Source organism: Ambystoma mexicanum, chromosome 12 (assembly GCF_040938575.1).
Source record: "Ambystoma mexicanum isolate Mex_15411 chromosome 12, UKY_AmexF1_1, whole genome shotgun sequence".
Taxonomy (NCBI): domain Eukaryota; kingdom Metazoa; phylum Chordata; class Amphibia; order Caudata; family Ambystomatidae; genus Ambystoma; species Ambystoma mexicanum.
The window spans coordinates 417,517,863-417,539,846 of record NC_090936.1 but is presented as its reverse complement, the minus strand read 5'-3'; the positions used below and the strand labels follow the sequence as shown (position 1 = coordinate 417,539,846).

At 46.1% G+C, this 21,984-nt stretch overlaps 1 long non-coding RNA gene across 3 annotated transcripts in view; it reads right to left on the bottom strand.

Moving 5' to 3' along the window:
* The window catches only part of LOC138513591 (uncharacterized), a 260,338-nt gene extending 241,437 nt beyond the window's left edge, over positions 1-18,901 (bottom strand). For 2 of the 3 annotated variants that reach the window (XR_011281778.1, XR_011281776.1), the window contains exon 1: positions 18,799-18,876. This is a non-coding gene — a long non-coding RNA (uncharacterized lncRNA). Of the gene's footprint in view, positions 1-18,798 lie in introns of all 3 variants that reach the window. The other variant, XR_011281777.1, reaches the window with a different exon arrangement.
* Between the last annotated feature and the right edge of the window lie 3,083 nt (positions 18,902-21,984).

Below are 21,984 nucleotides of genomic sequence, written 5' to 3'. Positions count from 1 at the left end.
CTGGCATTGTGTGACTTGAAGTCCCCAATGTCCAATTCACTCTTTTTGAAGAAATAATGATTACAGACATTGTTTCTTTCCTTAAACCACTTATTGAAAGAATCATAATAAGCTTTTACTGCATGTTTTTTTTTCTTTAGGGAATGTGTGACTTCCAGAATCTAATATGGTAATATTCATAGATTCATTCATATTCCCTTGTTGAAAATGAGAGCTTTTACCTTTGCAATTATGCTTAACCTTGGAAAAGGGAAGTGTACTTCCAATACAGGACTGATCAGAACAGATTTTATCACCATCAGAATATTCAGCTTTGGGGAAGAAAAGCTTTGTCTTGCAACAGGCTATTATAGACTTTGGCCGCTGTTTCAAATGCTCATAATGGATGTAATGACTGTGCTTCTGAAGATGGATCATTGCTCTAAGGAGGAGGAGGTTTTGGTGATACCCCCCCCCCTTCAGCATGAGGATTAAGCATCCTTTCTTTCACAGGTGGCTCCTCTATCTCTTCCCCATACATTTCCATAATGGCTAGTCAATTCTGCAACTGTTTTCCCTTACACTCGGCATGTAAATATGTGTACATGTGTTGCAGTACTGCCTTCGGGTACGTGCCTTCCTGCGGCCAGGACATAAACATTTACCCACACTGTCCTTTATCCACTGAGTGCGGTATTTGAGAATTGTGTCCTAATACTGGGAAAATACTTTGCACAGGTGGATAATGGGAGTTTCTCCAATGATACTACGATACTATGTCACAGTTTAACTTACCAATGCTTACCAACATTTTATTTCACTTCTCACTTACCCTCTTTTACCTCCCTTTCACACCCTTTCCCAACAATACTTCCCTTGAACTTAATACTTCAGCGTCTCTCCATGTAACCATGCCTCCTGCGTCACCCAATGTCTCAGAACGGCATTCTCTTTTATACAACACCGTTTTAAGGATGGCGAAAAGTATCTTTTCAAACAATGATTCCTCAAGAATAGTATACATGTCTCTCTCACACAACACTTTCCTGAGGATAACAAAAAGTGTCTCTTCAAAAAAATGATTCTTAAAAAATAGTAGAAATGTCTCTTTCAAATGATACTTTCTTCAGGAGGGTTTCCTGGTATACTCCCCTACCAGGAAACCTTGTAGGTTTTGCAGACCCTCTGGTATATTCTCTTGCCAGGTGTGCTTCTCTCACCAGGACTTCTTACAGTGTTTTGAGAAACCTGAGGGTGTCTCACTGTCTGAACCCTGGAAATCCCTTTCTCAGGTGGCCAGGGCACGGCCATCGGCCTTGGATCCAGAACCTGGGGGTGGACGAGTGTTGGAGGATCACCTGAGTGAGGGGTCCTGGGGAAGAAGGATAGGGGCATCTGATGGTGAGACGCGGTACACCCTACCGTATGACACCTTTTCCTCATCCTACCCAGTAGGGCAACTAGAAACCCAACCCCGCCCCCATTTCAGACATGGACACTTTCGCACGCACAACTCACCGTGAGCGACAATGGATTAACACCTCCATACCCGACATTCCCTCTGTTACCATACACCATTTCAGAACCCATAACATTACCGCCCCCCGGCCAATCCTAACAGATACCAAACGGGAAGCAAAGCATATAACAACTGGGAGAAGGAAAGTACATATGTCAGCCCGTGCCCTACAACGACCCATTTGTACCCAACACTACAGGTACCCCTTCACCCTGACAAAGGTCCACATGAGTTCTCCAGTATTCTTCAGAAAAACTACAAGTCCCATCATTCATCCACACTGTTTTTCCCTAAAACCACTGGGACGAGGAGGAGAGAGATTGGGAGAATAAGGATTACCCATAGGAATCCCTGTGCCATTAACTCCTATGGACGACCACCATGGTGGCCCGCTAACGAGGACAGGCAGGGTCAGGCATTCCCTACAAACATCTCACACCTAGATCCAATCACTACTCCCAGGAAGTATAAAAGGCAGAGCAGGAGAGCACACTTGGAGTGAGCTGGGGGTGCAGGGAGATCAGAAGAGCTGTAGAGACTCTGGGAGACCTGGAGGAAGATAAAGCTGCACTGATACTGGCCCTGTGAGTCCAGAGGAGACTGCACTGTGCAGAGGGAGCTGAACCTCCAGGAGGCAAGTCCAGGGGCAGCTGGGGTAGCCTGGCAGTACCCACAGCAAGACTCCTCCCCTGGGCCATTTTACCATTTTAAACCCTAAAACGCAGTTATTAGGTCCAGACCCGGATGTCCTGCACCTAAATCAAACTGAACCCCAGAAAAAGTGAATTCATGCAAACTGAACCCCACCAAGACAGAATTAGGGTACGACGTTGTTTCATCGCCTGCTGTTACACACCAGGCTTTTAAACGTGCACACATTACATCGTATGTGCTCATCGAATTTTTTAGGGGGGGGTGGCAAAGGGCAAATAAGGATTTGGGCGGACGGGCAATAGTAAAAAATAAGTGTGGGTGGGGGGTTTGGGAGGGGACCCCCCCAAAAAAACAAGGGAGGGGACCCCCCCAAAAAAACAAAAAAAAACGATGAGCACATTCGATGGAATGTGCACGTTTAAAAGCCTGCCGATGTAAAAGCAGGCGATGAAATCACATGGAACCCAGAATTACCACTTCTTACAGATGCACCAAACAAACACTCATCCAGACCTGGTTGTCCACCAAGAACGTCAATGGCTTACGCTTGCAGCTGACTCTGTGCCAAGTCTCTGGGATTCCACACAACCACCTGTCTTCTAAAACAGGCGTAGTTAAAACAACTAAGATAGCATGGCACCAACTATCCCTGCTTTGGAAAATGAAGTCCAATAAAACCAATCCAACGTTATAACAATACATGTGCATGCATTAGACACAAAGCAAATGTGCACTCAACATGACGAACACAAACACTAGTCAACAGATGCATTGTTTCATCGGCAGTAATTTCTACGTCTGCCTTTTAAACGAGTACGAAATTACGAAAAAGGTAATCAAAACTTTTGGGGGTGGGGAGGACAGATAAGTAGTTGGGGGGGGGGGGTCGTGAGTAGTAAAAACATAGGTGGCGGAGTGAGGGTTTAGGGGGGAACCCCCCCCCCAAAAAGAATAATAATTTGATGACCTTTTTCGTTATTTTGTACACGTTTAAAAGTCATTTGTTATAATGTCTGGCGATGAAAGAACATAGAACCGTGCAATGTTTGTTGTGCTAACTTGAATATTTGTGCATTGAAGCATTATAGCACAAAAGTACAATTTAAAATAAAATAACAATCTTAACTTGCACGAGTCCCCCGAATGTATGTAAGACAGTCCCAAATTGCTTTGGCACCTGATGACCTATTTAGAGCACAATTATTATTATTGCGTTGGCTTGTTGACAGGCACTTTGGAGTTGTTGCAGGGACAATTTTGAACTCGCATGTGCACAGTCTGATGAATGCACATTTTCTTCAGGCTAAAGTATCCTATAAAAATGTCCTGGGCTAATTTGCAGGTGTAGTACAAAAGTTGTCTTTCGCTGGTGCAATATATATCCATAGCTGCCAGGTTTCCCTGTTCCATGCGGAATCCTTGAGCCATTCCTGTTTTTTTTTCCGCATGCATGCTGTGACTTGTAGGCCCACCCTTGCAATGCGGGAAAAGAAAACTACAAGTTCCAGCATGCAGTTAGAAGCAGAAATCGGGACTGGCTCGAGGTGTCACTGTGGAACTGGGAAACTTGGCAGAGAGGTATATCCTCTAACCATTCCGTTGGGTAGCTCAACAGTTAAGTGTTACACAGGGTCCGGTTACACTTCAAGAGTTAGAAATTCCTTGAGCAGGGCTGACTCGGCCTTTCATACTTCAACGATGCATAAGGGCACCATTAAATTGGGTTATAGTAATGCCTGAAATCTTAGCATTTGGAAGCGGTAGTAATGTGGCATAAAGTCCTATTAAAGAGCAAAAAATACTATTAGTGTAATATCTTCTTTAAAATGAAACTACAAAGGCACGAGGTGGGTCGCTCTTACACCTCACTAGCATAAAGTTAACCTGTCGCCAGCTTAATGCAGCATTCAATAAATTAGTATTCTCTCGTATTTGCCTAGGCAGTCTCCAGTCTGCCCCTCCTTTCAAAGCTCAAACGCGCTTTCCCCAAACAGAAGCAGCTTAACTTTAGATGGCCCTGCCTGCTCTACGGGAATAGCAGCTGCACTTCCTGCGTGCGGGGCGAGGGGCTGCAGAGGGGCAGAGTTCCGGTTGAAACTGTATCCAAGGGATTTCTTTTTGGAGGTAAGAGGTACATGTGCCATTATATTTTTGTAGTTATTCGAAATAAAATATGTACTTTTAGTAGACGTCACACATTGTAAACTTGAATGGCTGGGAATGTCCCATTAGGAGTTGGGTGTTTTGCTCTGAAGCCAATCTTTTCCTCAGAGTTCCGCTACACTCTCATGGGCGAGTCGTGCACAGCCATGCAGCAGAAGCATAACATGGGCTGTAACGTCTTGCGTTACAACATCTGCGTTTTAACACCAACAATGTTTTAATTGTTCGTTTTGGATAGAAATGTGAATGTGCGCGATTTGGCAATTTTCTTATGGCTATTTGTTTTGCAAGGCGATTACTTGAATGCTAAGCTTCCAAAAATGCTACTGAAAGGTTGTGATGTCTTCAGAAAATGAAAAACGAAATAAAAACTCCTCCATTTCAAGTGCTGATGTAACATTGCCTAAATAAGGTATGTAATTAAGAACAGCAATAATCACGGTTTTCTATAGCGCTTCCCATTGGACTCCAACCCTATATGCATATTATACGTGCTACTATAGGCTACACTCAGCCCTTTGAAGCTACGTTGAGGCGTGTGGCAGGTATAAAGAAATACATACTGTGCGTCACTAGTGACGCATTTGAGGTCAACATTTACGGTGGGCCTGATTCACATGCCGTTGGCAAAGCAATGCATCCCTTTTAGGAGAAGGCAGACACGTGAAGGTTATTATTGTGTACAGGCAGGGCGACGCATTAATAGTGCTACATCTTGAATGTACTATATTTTAATACCTAAGTCTCATTTAATCTAAAGGTGTGCTTTTGAAATTCCCGTATTGCATGCGGTAGAGGGGAAAGTGATTAGGGCGCAGTGGGAGATAAATACGGAGATGATTTTGAAGGTGGATTGTTTGCTTGTGACATTTTGACCTTGACCGTCAATTATTTTCCCATTGTTTTTAAATGAGGCGGTTTCCCCTTAATCGTAATATCTGGTTTCTCTCACAAATTGCCTGCTGTCCCTCTATGAGAAGCACCTAGACTGGTCTGTAACATTAATGCAACATAAGTAAATGTCTGCATCCGGTTTTGGCAAAAGGTAAAGTTTACATATGAAATATATGCAAGTGGAACAGGCAGATCTTATAAATATGTTGAATAAAAACAACTCAAGCACTTTTTCATGGTTACAGCTCTGGTGTTAGCAGGGGGCAAAATGGAAATAAGGCAAGTTACCTGCTGCAGTGCAGACAATGTACCTCTAATCCCTTGGGCTGGAGTGCCATTAAAATATGGTAAAATGACAAGGGAAATGTGTAAACTCTGCCTGGGCATAAACACCGCAGTAGACTAAAGACAGTTTAAGAAAGTTCTTGGAATCTTTGGCTGTGCATTCTCACAGTGCAGTAATGGATAAGAGTGACCCTGAACATTCATGTGTGGGAAGCAACAGCATTCCTCGTAGCAGCACAATGCAGGCACCTTTGATAACAAATGAAGTGGTAGATATGTTTACATCATTGCTGTTTGTGCAATTGTTCAAAATATCCAACACTCCAAAAGTAAAAGTGAGCAATGGATATGGCGTTACAGCACAATATTACCTTTGTGGGTGTGGTTTAGGCTATGGGTCTTGCTAGCTTGGGTTTAAGGCAGGGACGTCATTTCCCCAAAATGCCAGGGGTAGCAGGACATCACACAACCCTTGACCTCTGATGACATCACAGAAAGTGATGTCATTTGAGCCCACCCCAAAGTGATATCACGGAAAGCGATGAAACACGACCTTTCACCCGTGACAAAACAGGGAGTGGCATCACATAACATTGTTCCTAAGTACACTACGAAAAATATGGTTACGATATCACTATAATGTGATATACATTTCATACAAGAATGGATTGACATGTATAGTTAAGATGAGTGTGCATAGGCCCATATTACCAAATTACTGTGAATGTAAGCAGACATCCATGGCCAAATGATAATGATGTGTTATTATATAGCGCTTACGCGCTTTATATAGAACAAATATACATACAATATCACCCAACATGTTCGGGCTGGGCTGCTACCTTCGGTGGCGGCAGCTGCTGACTGATTTGCACATGGCTGGTCCCCTTTTGCAATGGCGCAGACGGGCTAAAAAACGGTGGTGTGGAAGGTTGGCCCAGAGCAATTGCCAGTGGTTTAGATTCATTCGAAACCTTCCTCCCATCACTTTTGTGGTCAGTTTGTTTCTCCTTGTGAGAGAGGGTATGCCCAGACGTGGGTCCCTTGCTCGCTGCGCCACAGGGAACCAGGCTGCACCTCACTGAGGAGGTCCAACAAGGCCGAAACATGTCTGGGGTTGCTTGGTTTTCTGTGCAGAGGGGACCTGGCCTAGCAGTTCGGGCTGGGCTGCTACCTTCGGTGGCGGCAGCTGCTGACTGATTTGCACATGGCTGGTCCCCTTTTGCAATGGCGCAGACGGGCTAAAAAACGGTGGTGTGGAAGGTTGGCCCAGAGCAATTGCCAGTGGTTTAGATTCATTCGAAACCTTCCTCCCATCACTTTTGTGGTCAGTTTGTTTCTCCTTGTGAGAGAGGGTATGCCCAGACGTGGGTCCCTTGCTCGCTGCGCCACAGGGAACCAGGCTGCACCTCACTGAGGAGGTCCAACAAGGCCGAAACATGTCTGGGGTTGCTTGGTTTTCTGTGCAGAGGGGACCTGGCCTAGCAGTTCGGGCTGGGCTGCTACCTTCGGTGGCGGCAGCTGCTGACTGATTTGCACATGGCTGGTCCCCTTTTGCAATGGCGCAGACGGGCTAAAAAACGGTGGTGTGGAAGGTTGGCCCAGAGCAATTGCCAGTGGTTTAGATTCATTCGAAACCTTCCTCCCATCACTTTTGTGGTCAGTTTGTTTCTCCTTGTGAGAGAGGGTATGCCCAGACGTGGGTCCCTTGCTCGCTGCGCCACAGGGAACCAGGCTGCACCTCACTGAGGAGGTCCAACAAGGCCGAAACATGTCTGGGGTTGCTTGGTTTTCTGTGCAGAGGGGACCTGGCCTAGCAGTTCGGGCTGGGCTGCTACCTTCGGTGGCGGCAGCTGCTGACTGATTTGCACATGGCTGGTCCCCTTTTGCAATGGCGCAGACGGGCTAAAAAACGGTGGTGTGGAAGGTTGGCCCAGAGCAATTGCCAGTGGTTTAGATTCATTCGAAACCTTCCTCCCATCACTTTTGTGGTCAGTTTGTTTCTCCTTGTGAGAGAGGGTATGCCCAGACGTGGGTCCCTTGCTCGCTGCGCCACAGGGAACCAGGCTGCACCTCACTGAGGAGGTCCAACAAGGCCGAAACATGTCTGGGGTTGCTTGGTTTTCTGTGCAGAGGGGACCTGGCCTAGCAGTTCGGGCTGGGCTGCTACCTTCGGTGGCGGCAGCTGCTGACTGATTTGCACATGGCTGGTCCCCTTTTGCAATGGCGCAGACGGGCTAAAAAACGGTGGTGTGGAAGGTTGGCCCAGAGCAATTGCCAGTGGTTTAGATTCATTCGAAACCTTCCTCCCATCACTTTTGTGGTCAGCACAGCCCAGGACCTTGCATTACAAAAAAATACACATATATATATATATATATATCTTTTTTTTTTTAGGGGTAGCAAGGGTGACCACAGAGGTAGCAAGGGAGACCACAGGGGTTGCAGTTGCGACCCATGGCGACCCCTAAATGACGTCCCTGATTTAAGGTAATTCAAAATGTTTGTTAACTCTGCAGAGTTGGTTGGACTGTACAATATATTTAATGTAAAGATGACTTATATGCATCACAGTTATCCATTGTGTGACATACTTTGCAGCGGGTTCTCCTCATCAAAGACACATGATAAACCCACCAGGGATGCCATTTTCCTACTTGACAGTGAGCAGCTTCTGTAAAGATGTCTGAATGGATATCTTTACAGGATACCTTTACAGCTGTGCAACAGTGTGTACCTTTGGTTCTCACCATTCTATGGCTTTGGGTATCAGTTCACAGGTTTCTTAATGCACTTGTGCATTCAGATTTACTCTTCGGCATTTTAACTTCTCTATGATCTATTTTACACTTGACCTTTTGGGTGGCCACAGACCTCTGAAATGTGGGGTTGGGGAGAGAAATGAGTGCTTGCTGCTGAACATAATTTCAGTGCCACCTGTGGGTACTCTGTGCTTGACTTAAGCATAGGCATGTGTTTAATATTGTAAAAATAATATATAATTTGTAACCTTGCATGTTGTGTATTTGAATATAAAAGCGATTGCTTAACACAGTGGGCCTCATCACGACTTTGGCGGTAACCCTTAAATCCGGCGGTCGCACTATTACCAGCGGATTTAAGGGTCCGCCAAATCAGGACTTCGGCGGATTTCGCCTCAGCTCTTGGCTGGGGGGAAATCCGCCGAAAATTCGCGCTATTACCGCCGGCGGGAAATCTGCCGGCGGTAAGAGCGTGTATTTTCTCCATTGAGCCCAATGGGGAATGGGGCATTCCCGAGTGGGCTCAATGGGTAATGAGGAATTACATTACCGCCGAACTCGTGATCCGGCGCTATTAGCGCCGGGGAGTTCGGCGGTAGGGCTAATACCGCCAAAGTCGTGATCAGGCCCAGTGTTTCTGTGCATTGTTTAGAAAGAACTCCAAAGATAATGTGACGTGGCACCAATAATACCAATGAGGTTTTGGCTGTTTTGCATATTAAAGAGCATTTTGAGATGATACGAATGACCAGAGAGCTGTATATGTGTCTCTGAGAGTTGTATGACTGAATCACTAAGTACCTTAAAGGTTTGGTAAACGTTTCCTTTTTTTACATTTAATTTTGCTATTTTTTTTAAACAAAAGTCACCACAACAATAAAGCTTTTGCAAATATTAAGCATATGCACACGTTTGGCTATCAAATACTTTAAAGGATAGTTCCGGGACTTTTTTTTTATTGTCCCTACGGTTCGGCCATGTGTTTTTAAGCATAACTCGGTAGATCGTAGAAAACTTTCCTATGGACCTTACCCGACTTTTCGTCCATTAACGCACTCGAAATCAGCCGCCATTTTCTGATAATCCTATCATTTCCCCCCATCGACCTGGCTCACCTGCTTTTGCGGCACTAAATCAAATCCCCCGCCCCTGAGCCTGACATCAGCAGACGCATACCGCCCATTTCCCAACGCCAAAGCACGTTTCGTGTCGACAATCGCTGCGCCTCAGCTAATGAAGTGTCGCCATGGAAATGGCAGGACGCCTCTTTCCTCAATAAGTATAAACACACCGTTTCACAACACACAGCAGCAGATTTTCTATTCCATTCCTCTCTCTGTGTTACTTTGAGTATTCTGTGACTCGTTTCTGTGCTCTGGTCAGCTACATTCGCCGCTTCTAGGCCTTGTGAACACCTGTACCATCTCTGTAAATTATTTAACTTTCTTTACCACACAATGGCTACAATAATGCCGTATATGTACGAGCCCGAGTACACCGAGGAAGAACTACTGGAAAGGCAAGCACGCGAAAACGATGGGGATTCGGACGGCAGTTGGGAGGACCAGTCAACGGATGAAGAGCCTGGACCATGTCGCATGGACGGCGTCTCCACCTGGTGCACGTGCAATCGGTGCGAGCTAATGCCAACTGAGGAGGAGAACTGCTGCTGCCGTGAAAATTCCGGGTGCTTGGCCTACATTTCGGAAGGCGAGCCAAGTCCGCAATGCATCACCGAGCTGCCAGAGTTCAGGGAAGCCTGCCTCTCACGGACCGTGTTGAGGATGATGATGGTGCTTATGCACGAACTTCGTGGCACTGTTCGTCCGCGTAATCCGAGTAACGAGTAAGTATACTCTGGTTGTGATGTCAGTGATGCCACTACTATTTCATGGTCGTCTCCCACATATAAAATTACATCTACATATCATTCGAACGCATGTAAATTGGTTCCATATTGTGCATTTTCTAGATAGAATTTTTTTCAAAGCAGAATGACATTTTTTTACCTGAATCGACAGTGATAAGAAAGATTTGTCATTTTAATACAGTTTGCATCTTTCATTTTCACAGGTGGTACAGGCTGGTGGCCTATCGTTGCTTCACTTGGTGGCTTCACGGGAGGCTCGGACACCGCGTTCGGAGAGTAATACCTGCCTGTGCGGTACTTGCCATTAGACAACATTTCCCCAGCGACAGTGGACAATACCGCGGATTTTCCCTAGATGTGCTACAACCGGAACTTTACAATGTGTAATGTTTATTATTTATGTTCAATTGAAATTAAGATCTAAAATAAAACCCAACATATATTTTAACAATGGTTGTTTTGATTTTTTAAATGAATCTAGTGTGTCTCCATTGAATAGTCTTCCTGTGCCTTGTCTTGTCACACCACATGTCTCCGGCCAGCATCCTCCCTCACGCTGGCCGCCCACCTTCAATCCACATAACCGTTGAACCCATATGCAGCAGACATACATATGTTATTTTGCGGGTTGGCATCAAGCCTCCCGGCCTTGCCTCCTCCCCCAAAAATACTTACCACACCACTTTGTTCAATCGTTGGCAATAAAAGGCCGTTGGATTTTATTGATACAAAACATGGTTATAGGTAAATAATCAATATGGTTGATCATAATAAATCCTTTTGGGCACCGGGTACAGAGATGACCCCCTCTGGCCCGTGCCGCCTTGCCACCACAGGCCAGCCTGATGCTGACTAACTGCCTAGGCATCCAGGGTCTCCAGGGTGAACTGCACCCATATATTCTCCTGGGAGGGTGAGGTATTTATAAACTCACCCCCCTGCCTTCCATGTACTAGATCCTGCAGCCTGCCTCTTACAAGCAGTTAGATGGCCTCTCCTTGGTGAGGCCCTGCGGCAAACGAGTCTTGTCTGCACGACCACCGCCCCAATCCACCCCCCCGCCCTATCAAAGGCAGTTCGCACCGGGGTACTTGCGCTGGCAAGTGGAGCTGTCAGGGAGCGATAAAGGCCAAGAGGTGCCAAAGACCATGTACACTTCAAAGTGGTCTATAGAGCATGGGTTGTTGTTCCCATGTCTACCTCCAGACCCCGTGTCTCCTGCCAAGCATCCCCCCTCACGATGGACGGCCCCCTGCAATCCACATAAGTGTGTCTCCATTCACGAGTCTTCCTGTGTCTTGTCTGCACGACCACCGCCCTAATCCACCCCCCCCCCCCCGCCCTATCAAAGGCAGTTCGCACCGGGGTACTTGCGCTGGCAAGTGGAGCTGTCAGGGAGCGATAAAGGCCAAGAGGTGCCAAAGACCATGTACACTTCAAAGTGGTCTATAGAGCCTGGGTTGTTGTTCCCATGTCTACCTCCAGACCCCGTGTCTTCTGCCAAGCATCCCCCCTCACGCTGGACGGCCCCCTGCAATCCACATAAGTGTGTCTCCATTCACGAGTCTTCCTGTGTCTTGTCTGCACGACCACCGCCCTAATCCACCCCCCCCCCCCCGCCCTATCAAAGGCAGTTCGCACCGGGGTACTTGTGCTGCCAAGTGGAGCCGTCAGGGAGCGATAAAGGCCAAGAGGTGCCAAAGACCATGTACACTTCAAAGTGGTCTATAGAGCATGGGTTGTTGTTCCCATGTCTACCTCCAGACCCTGTGTCTCCTGCCAAGCATCCCCCCTCACGCTGGACGGCCCCCTGCAAACCGCATAATGCCACGACATATACACGTCATTCATTCACAAACAGACCCCTGTTTCGAATTCTTTATAACCCACTTCATATTTCTAATGTGAACTTCTTTGCGCTTTGCTAGTCAACCCGTGAAGGTGCTGGTTATCTGCTCTTCGTCTCTGTGAACTTCCGTGACCACTTCGAGGAAACTCGTCACTTTGCAACCTGTGAACTGCTCCCTGTTCTACGACAAGAAACTACTCTGATCCCTGCTTCTGTTTGTTCGTCAAGGTAAGGCCATGTACCATAATCATTTTGCGTCCAATTTCTTTTCGTTCAAGACAGTACATGCAAGGAACTAGTCACATGTTCTGAGTTTAGTCAAATTATTTTTCTATTTTTTTAAAGTTATTCAAATACTTATCCGCATGTGAATAACGTGTATAGTTCCAAGAACCAAAACGAACCTTGCATTGAACCTTTTATGTGTCATTTAATTTTTTAACACATTGGTATTCATAGAGAATTGTTGATCTTTACTTTTCAGAACTTTCCACAATGCCTGCCTGTTCCATTGGCAGTTGCCCTTCGAAGACCCATAATAAATCTGAAGGTACTATAATGCATGTTTTCCCTAAGACAATAGATCAGATAAGAGAATGGGTCCGATATTGCGGATATCCACCGTCTGAGCTTGAAAGTAGAGTCCTAGAAGTCTTTGCGGACAAGAGGGGTGATCGATACCGCATCTGCAGCAGGCACTTTACCTCTGACATGTACTCCACATCATTGCTAATAAAGAAGAACACACCACGAGCGAGGCGAAAATTGCTCTCAACCGCTATTCCCACTCTATTCGTCCACATCCCTCCACTGGTGAGTCAAGTTTACGTATTTATCTCTCGGCCTTGCGGTAGTGTGTAGCATTAGCTAACAATAATTTCCCCATTTATGTATCCACTCAATATGAAGGCGGAAGATTCTCCATCCGTGTCGTTATTTCAGTCATCAGCCACTTCAAGCGCCTATCGGGTAATCTTACTTGGCTATTCTGCCACTGACTTGTTTTTGGCATGTAAATCAATAGTTTTAATTTATCGTGTAATTATTTTACCTAATGGTACACCCTTGTACTCGTCCTCTAGTCTTTGTTTTCAGTTATAATTATTGTTATCCAAAATAATGCAAGTACTGTCTTTCAGGGAGATGCTGAGGAGTCCAACGTATTGACGACAACCGTTGATGTCACTCAGATGCTCGAGGTACGTTTCCGGACAGTTCCATCGATGGAGATCATCAGATCTTGCATTCTTGTAGCGTGATTGTTACACACAATGTTTCTTTCGTTTTTAGCCATTGATATGTCCTTCTGTCGTTGCCCTCCTATGTGTCTTCTTTTTTCAATATTGTGTTCATTACTAATGAAAGTCCTATGTTTCAGGGAGTCGATGGAGCATTAGTCCAAGAAGAAGGGGGAGCATGCAGTTACGGGTCGGTGCAACAGCTTGCAGAAGTGTGCACCGCAGTTACATCGTCCCTTGATGTTCTTATGCATTTCGAGGTATGGATACTGACAGTTCGATCAAGCGAAATCATATGACGTGATTACATCCGCTATACTTCCTTCTTTATTAACGCAAGTACTATGTTTCAGGGAGATGACGGAGCTTCTTCTACAAGAACATCACCCCTAGTAGTTGATGCAGATCTCTGGGTGGTGAAACTTCATACGATCAAGCAAATCGAATCATATTTAGATATCCATTATTTATTTTAGACAACTGATCATTTGTGCAGGTCTATTTAGATGAGCCGTTGACACCTGCACAAAGTTTATGTTCTTTTTAACAAAATAGAAAACCATACTAATGCAATTACTGTGTTACAGGGAGTTACTGAAGCATCATCTTCAATAATATCATCAATGGAAGTCTATGAGGAGCCCGAGGTATGGATCTTGACAGTTCCATCTAACTAGATCAACTATGCGTGAATAATTGTCGTTTGAATGTTCTACACAAAGCGTTCATTCGTGTTTTGCTATTGAGATGTACGTGGGTATTGGTCCCCAAGTACATTTTGTGTTTTCAATATTATTATACATACTAATGAAAGTTCTATGTTTCAGGGAGTCGATGGAGCGTCAGTGCGTGATGGATGTGCTTATCATGAAAATATAGTCGTTGCAGCGCAAGAGGAAGTGGAGACATGCACACACGAGTCGGAGCAACAGCGTCCTGATGTTGAAGTTCGAGGCAAGAAAGTTTCAAAGAAAAGAAAGCAAAAGAAGGTTAGTGTCCTGGTCACTATATTATGTTGTTTTTCACTGTTAATAGTTCAATACTGTAAGTTGTGTTTAAACTGAACATCCCTTTTCCAATCTGTCCTCTAGTTGCGAGTGGGTGTACGAACTAGATCTACACAGACAGTGAAGCGAACGAGAGATGTTGCTTGTCAAACCTTTTGGCAGGGACTTGAGACTGGAGATGCATCGTGCCAATGGGAAGAATATGAAGTGATTGACAACGGAGCTATACCACCACCAGCCATTGATAGTGAATGTCCTCCTGGTAGTTCGGATGCAGTCGGAGATCAATTTACAGAATCCACACCCGCAAAAACTAAGACCGCGAGAAAGTTGAAGAAATTGTTTTATTCACCCATCGCCGGAGAAGGAACAGATGTTGCAATGGAAGAGAATGAAGTGGACGACAATGAAACACCATCAATATCACTGAACATAGCGGAAGACGATATCAGAGATTCAACCTTTCATGTGAGTGACATGTCCTCAACGTTACAGGCCGAACCAGCTGGGATGCAGAGTGACAGTATAAGGAAAGAGGCCAAATTCATTGTATTCGATAGTTGTTTGATTGATATTATTATTCGGATGAAATGTGGGCATTCGGTTGGTGGGGAAGTATGTGGGGAGCCATTGATTAATGTGACTCGTGCAATTCGAGGCACTAACCTTAAAATACATGCCACCTGTACAAAATATCATCCTTTCTCATGGTCTGCACAACCCATGCTGGGGCAACTGCCAGCAGGCAATCTACTTTGTGCAGCGGCTGCACTTTTTAGTGGTTCAAGTTTTAAAAAGTTAGAGTCTTTCTTTCAGTTTGTGGGAATCCATTTCATTGCGAAAACTCAGTTCTACATATACCAAACCGATTATCTATTTCCAGCCATTAGCGAAGCTTGGAGAATGGAAAAAATGTCTATTGATAGTACATTCGCGGGCAAACGGTTCAGGCTAGCCGGTGATGGACAGTGCGACAGCCCAGGATTTTCAGCCAAGTACTGCACCTACCACTTTCAGGACATGGAAAGTAAGAAAATTGTGAGTTCGGTGGTCGTGCAGGTGTCACAAAGTACATCCTCAGTGGCCATGGAGAAAGTTGGCTTTGTAGCATCATTGCAAGAACTACAATCGCGGGGAATGGTGATCGACCTGATAGCCACGGACAGACACGTTTCCATTGCCAAGACAATGAGAGAAGAGTACAAAAATATAAATCACCAATTTGACGTTTGGCATCTTGCAAAAACAATCAATAAAAAAATGTCGGCTGCAGGTAAAAAAAAAGATATGCAAGGTATTTCACAGTGGTCCAAGTCAATCAGCAACCATCTTTGGTGGAGCTCAAAAACATGTGGAGGGTCGTTGGAAATTCTACTGGAAAAATGGCGGTCAGTAATGCTACACTCTATCAACGTTCACCGCTGGAACACAAATCAACATTTCCACAATTGTGAACATGGCCATTTGTCCACAGAGGAGGCACGGAAGAAGAAGTGGTTGATTCCTTCATCACCCACTCACAAAGCCATTGAAAAGATTGTATTTGATAAAACTATAACAAGAGATTTGAGGGGACTCACAGAATTCTGCCACACAGGAGATTTGGAGGTGTTCCACAATATGTGCCTAAAGTACAGGCCAAAACGATTGCATTTTGGCATGGAGGGCATGATAAATCGGACTCTTCTAGCGGTCTTGGCACATAACCATAATGTTGGCCGTCAACAAAGTAGGACGACCGGAACTTTAGGGACGCTTCGCTACAATAAGGCCTTCACTAAAAGAAGTAAACAATGGGTGATCAAACCAGTGTTTGAGGATATGCAATATGAGTTTATTGAGAGACTTATTGTTGATGTCCTAGATAGGCACATACATGGAGTTGTGAACGAACCTGTGCAGGGGACAACTGCATTGCCACCCAACATTGCCTCTGTTCCATGTCCACCTAAAGCAGAGCTCATTGAGAAATACACATCACGGTTTAAATGATTGTAATTTGATTGTCTGTTCTCTCGAGTCTCCTCATGTCGCAGGCCCATTGAATATGTGCAGCTATGTATTGTGTAAATCAAACAGGAGGACATCACAAGTCAGGCGGACATGCAAATACCGGTATCATGAAGGCTGTAATGAGGTATACCGGGATGCAGGCAATACCGGCATCGCGAACCACCCGCAAACAGCAATGTGCAGTGTTCCCAACTGCCACAGGTGCACACAATCAGCACTGGTGGTGGCAATGTGGTCTGGCCCAGCACAAAAGGAGCACACCCACACACCACACCCCTTACCACACCAAAATGATTCCACTTGTAGTAGCAATACTGGGGCTGGAGGACATGCTTGCATTGCTACACCAGCAACAACAACAGGCACCACAGAGGAGACGCAGGAGGAGAAGAAGGGTGAGACAGGCCCAGCAAGCCCCACCAGTGCAGCCAGTGGTACCATACAGGCAGCCCCCAATCGGGGCCATTTTAACAGTTTTGGGGGCCTGGGGCACAGACAGCCTTGGGCCCCCCCGAAACCGATGTTGCCCCCCGAAACCCATGTCCTACTCCCACCCCCTCCAAACCCATGTCGCCCCCCGCGACATGACACCCATGCCCCCTCCATATCTCAAATCTAATTCAACAGATACTCCTCTAAGCTTTAAATGGATTATCTAGTTGTTAATAAAAATAAACATTATACATCTGTGATCTGTTTCCCCAATAGGATGCTATATTAAGGACATTTCACTTTGTTTTTGTTTCGAATAATATATTTTGTAAGAAAATAAAGGAAAAGGATTTTAAGCAACCATTTATTAAACAAAATGAAAACCTAACAATTCAACATGTACTTTTTTGCCTGTAAAACTGGAATTGAAAAGGCAACAACTGTGAGAGGGGCCAATTGACAATCTTTCAAGGAGGAATGAGTGGGTGCAGCTGGTATCACCTGAGACACTGGGGGGCGTAGCAGCAGATGGAGAGAGACGCATTCGCCTGCCAGTGCAGCAGGTGTGGACTTCGCCCATTTTATAGCAGTCCGGCCCATGGTCCACACACATTGCGATGCGAAGATGTGACGCAAGAGGGGTAGCTCTCACAAGCAACTTGTCTTGAAAGGGTTGGGGGAACATATGGGCCGGATATACAAACACGTTTTCAATTACATCTCATTGAAAAATGCTCAGTAAATCAGGTCTGGTCCGTAAAAATGACTCATTAATGAGCATCGAAACCGTTGTGACCGAATCGAAGAAGTGAGCTATAATCGTTCAGTAAAGCATTCAGCCATCATCTACAGAACCGCTCTAAATTCATCCAACAGAGAGTGTAAGGAGACATCTATCAAATAAGGGGTGAAAAGGGCAGGTCTATGGAAGCGCTTTATAATCGGTGAAATGCAGACTGTTGTAACAGAAATTCTCCATCATGTTTGAAATGCAGAAATTGTGAGACACACCCACAGAACTAAAGCGCTCTCTCCCCTTTCAAATGCTCTATTTGTGAAACACTCTGAACAGAAGTCTATTTCAAACACAGAATTGTACAACACTAGTCTATATTCTTAAAGGCAAAGAGTACGGAAAGCGCCACGCTATTTTTCAAATTCGTCTATAAGAGTGATCTATGCGTCAACTACAGGCCAGGACTTAAATAGGCCAATATAGAAGCACAGTATTTTCTTTCATTAGCAAAACACGTGAACATCATCATCCACAGACGGGCCCTGTGCACGTTCACGTACACAACCTACTTGCAACAACAAAAACAATGGCGCTCTATAAACTTTAAAATACCGAGCCTCAGCACAACCATTTAAGCAATCTATTGTTATATGTCCAATAAGGGACTGGAGCGCTTCCGTATGCGCAATACACAACTTGGTCAACATAGCAAAGCAAAGGAAGTGGTTTATACAGCTTACACACAGAACTTCATAAACATGCCCATTAAAGCGATCTATTGTTGTCAGTCAAACACATATCTTAGGGCACATCTATAGAATAAGCCTGTACATTCTTATGAGACGCGCCCACAGATGCGATCTATGCAAATACACAACTGGATCTACGGTGAAGCGGTTTACACTCGATAAACCGATAAAAGAAAATGCACGGATACACAGCATTTGATTTACAAAATCTTTGGCTACTGCGGGAGGGTGTCACGAAAAATAAGTAACACCCTGCCCCCCTCCCCCTTGCTCTCACCCTTAGGTGAAGTGTGACAGTTTGGCCCACCAACGCTTTGCATTCTGGGGCTTGCAGTGTCGATCTCCACGTTAAAATATAGGCTACATGCCAGGGCCTGAAAAGCACTGCTGTCTTTAAAGCCCGGACTGGCCGACGGTCTTGCACATGACATGGGAGCTCTTGGCAGCTCACCCCCGTGACTGTTCAGAGCACCCAGCAAATCCACCAGCCGGTCCATAACACAAGCGGCGTGTGGGACCACCCAGGAGGGACAGCCAGGTTGAGACAGTAAGCGGAGAATAGTGTTTTCCCCAAACCCAAAGCACAAAAAACAGCAGCATTTTAGTGTGCAATAAAGGACTCTCTTTCAGCACGATATTCTCACTCACCTCTGAGCTCACCGTCGTCTGAGCCTCGGAATGCTACCGCACCCGCACGCGCTGCCTGCTGCTGCTGGCTTCAGTGGCTTGTTCTGAAGGAGGAGGCCACAAGCTGCGCAGCAGTGCACTGCGCACTCCAGCCCAGTGGGCTGGCACGTGCCGTATTCTCTGGGGCTGGGGGAGGAGAACGAACGCACAAGCAAGAGTTGTTGTCAAAAACTCTTGGTCATGGTCCTGCGTCGTTCTCCTCCCCATCCCCCCTCCCCCAACTGTTGTTGTTCAGAATAAAATGAATCTGGGAATCGAAACCACGGGCACGCTGCAACAAAAAAAAAGAAATAAAAACACACACAACTCAACTTGCTTCTGGCTGGGGGCCCCCTCCAGAGCCTCCTGGATGGGTGGCCCGGGGCACGTGCCCCGTGTGCCCCCCCCATAGAGACGTCCCTGCCCCCAATCCCTCGCATGAGACCCAGTCCATTCAACCTAACCCCTCAGCAGATCCACACCCTGTACCGTCTGGACCGGGACACCATCACCACCATTGTGGACATGATACACAACGACATTGTCAGCCTGATTCAAATACGCACCACCATCCCACCTCTACTGAAGGTAGTGTCTGTGCTCCACTTCCTGGCCACAGGCACCTACCAGCACACAGTGGGGCACATGCATGGCATATCACAACCCTTATTTTCTCGCATGCTGAACCAAGTGCTGGATGCCCTCCTGAAGCACTCAAGAAACTACATATCCCTACCACGGACTGCCCAGGAGATCTTTGACACGAAAGTTGGCTTCCATGCACTGGCAGGCATGCCAAATTGTATTGGTGCACTTGACTGCACCCATGTGGAATTGGTGGTCCCACATGCAACGGAGGTGGTGTACCGCAATCGTAAGTTATATCACTCAATCAATGTACAGATGGTATGTGACTCCAGCAAGATCATCACACATTGTTGTGCCCGATTTCCCGGATCAACTCATGACTCAATGGTCCTGCGGAGCTCCACGCTACCACGGTACATGGAGCGACATGCAGGGCCTTTTGATGTAGAAGGCCTGTTGCCTTCTTCCCTGCCCCTGGCTTTCTTCCTGGGAGTTGTTGCCAGCGCCGCTGAGTCCCGGGCCTTGCTGTCAGGATCAGAGCCTGTGGGGGGCTGAGAGAGGGACGGCATCAGTGATGGTTCTACATGCATCATGCATACATTTGTATTGTTACTGTTCTACACATTAGAGGGGATTATGTATTGGAGTTTTGATGTTCAGGTTGCTTGCTATACGGGGGAGCATGCAGGCATACGTCGGGTTCACACATGTTTGAGGTGGTGTATGCTGTGTGACATGTCTTTCTGTTGTGGACTGCGTGCAGTGTGACAAATGCCATTTCCATGTTTGTGGGGTGTGTCTCAGGTATGGCATTGGCATGCTGCATGCATATGGATGTGTCGGTGCTGAGGCCGGCATCTAGGCAGGGATGTGTCCATGTGTGTGTAATGGGCCATGCATTGCCTCATGGCACGGTCACATTTGTGGACTAGCATCATACTTTGCATTACAGTGTTTTCTTAGGACACTCACCTCCATCTGTCGATGACGTGGTTGCATGTTCCATCTCGCCCACACTTTCGATCGACTCAGTGGCGACAGTGCTGGCGCAAGTTTCATCCCAGCGGCCAGTTCGTCCTCCGAAAACCGCTCCTTACGCTGTCGGGATGCCCCTTTCTTCACTGCTTTTGGCATGATGCTGGTGTAGCGGATAATTTTCTTGGGTCTGATTGAGGCTCCAGGTCCTGTGTGGTGAGGATGGCAATAGATTGTGTTTTTAAAGATGGCTGCCGCGCCCTTTCCCGTTCCGACGCAATTACGTTAATTCCTGTTCCGCTTTTAGCGGTGTTGCCACTAATGCCTTATCCATTGATGCCGGGCCCGTTATTTAGAGGTGGACGGCAGCGGTAGTGTTGTCTGCGCTTCCCATGATGCCGCTAAGGGGCATTTTTGGGACTTTAGCAGCAAGCCGGTAATGTCGATACTGGCATGCTGCTACACGCGTCCACGCGTACTCGTAATAGGCCACTGTTAGCGGCCTCTTTCCTACACGGACACAGTATTTGCTCCATGCTGGTAAAAACTGTTTATTACCGCGAAACTCGTAATGACCCCCAGTATCTACTTTTCTGCCACTTACTTTTCTTTTCATTAGTTCGGTATTCAAACAGCCTGCACTGGGCCAACAGGTGATTATAGAGCGCTCCGGGGTCACAGTATTCAAGTGAACTCACGGGTTTGGCTTGCGTGTCTACCCACTCGCTGCTGGTGGGCTCTCGGCTTCATCTGCTTCACGCAAACTGGAAATATGCCTCATCAGGTTCCTCCATGTTGCGCCTATCGAAATTGGAGTGTTCCTTGCTCCAGAGACTGTCAGGTGCTCGCTTGCCACCCGAGTCTGTCCTGCTTTGGGGAAAGCATTCCCACTTCATGCTTCCCGGTCTCTGCAAACATGATCCCCAGGGAGAAAGCTTTCACATAAAACACTATCTGCTGTGCGACTGCTGCAAACAGAGTCTCTGAAGGGAGAGACCCTTGCAGAACTAGCGGTTCCGACGTCTCTGTTTCCCTTCAGCTAAAATCTTGCTGTGGAGTCACGACAAGCACTCCACCTTCCACTACTGCTGCTACTCCTCCTGATGGTCTGCACCCGAGGGGGCCTTTTATGCCTCTTGTCTCCCTCGGTTATGGGTCATTAATCTCAAGGCACTGCAATCTGCAGTTCAAAACCTTTGCATCCCTCTTCTTCATCTCAGTATTTCTGGCATTGTGTGACTTGAAGTCCCCAATGTCCAATTCACTCTTTTTGAAGAAATAATGATTACAGACATTGTTTCTTTCCTTAAACCACTTATTGAAAGAATCATAATAAGCTTTTACTGCATGTTTTTTTTTTCTTCAGGGAATGTGTGAATTCCAGAATCTAATATGGTAATATTCATAGATTCATTAATATTCCCTTGTTGAAAATGAGAGATTTTACCTTTGCAATTATGCTTAACCTTGGAAAAGGGAAGTCTACTTCCAATACAGGACTGATCAGAACAGATTTTATCACCATCAGAATATTCAGCTTTGGGGAAGAAAAGCTTTGTCTTGCAACAGGCTATTATAGACTCTGGCCGCTGTTTCAAATGCTCA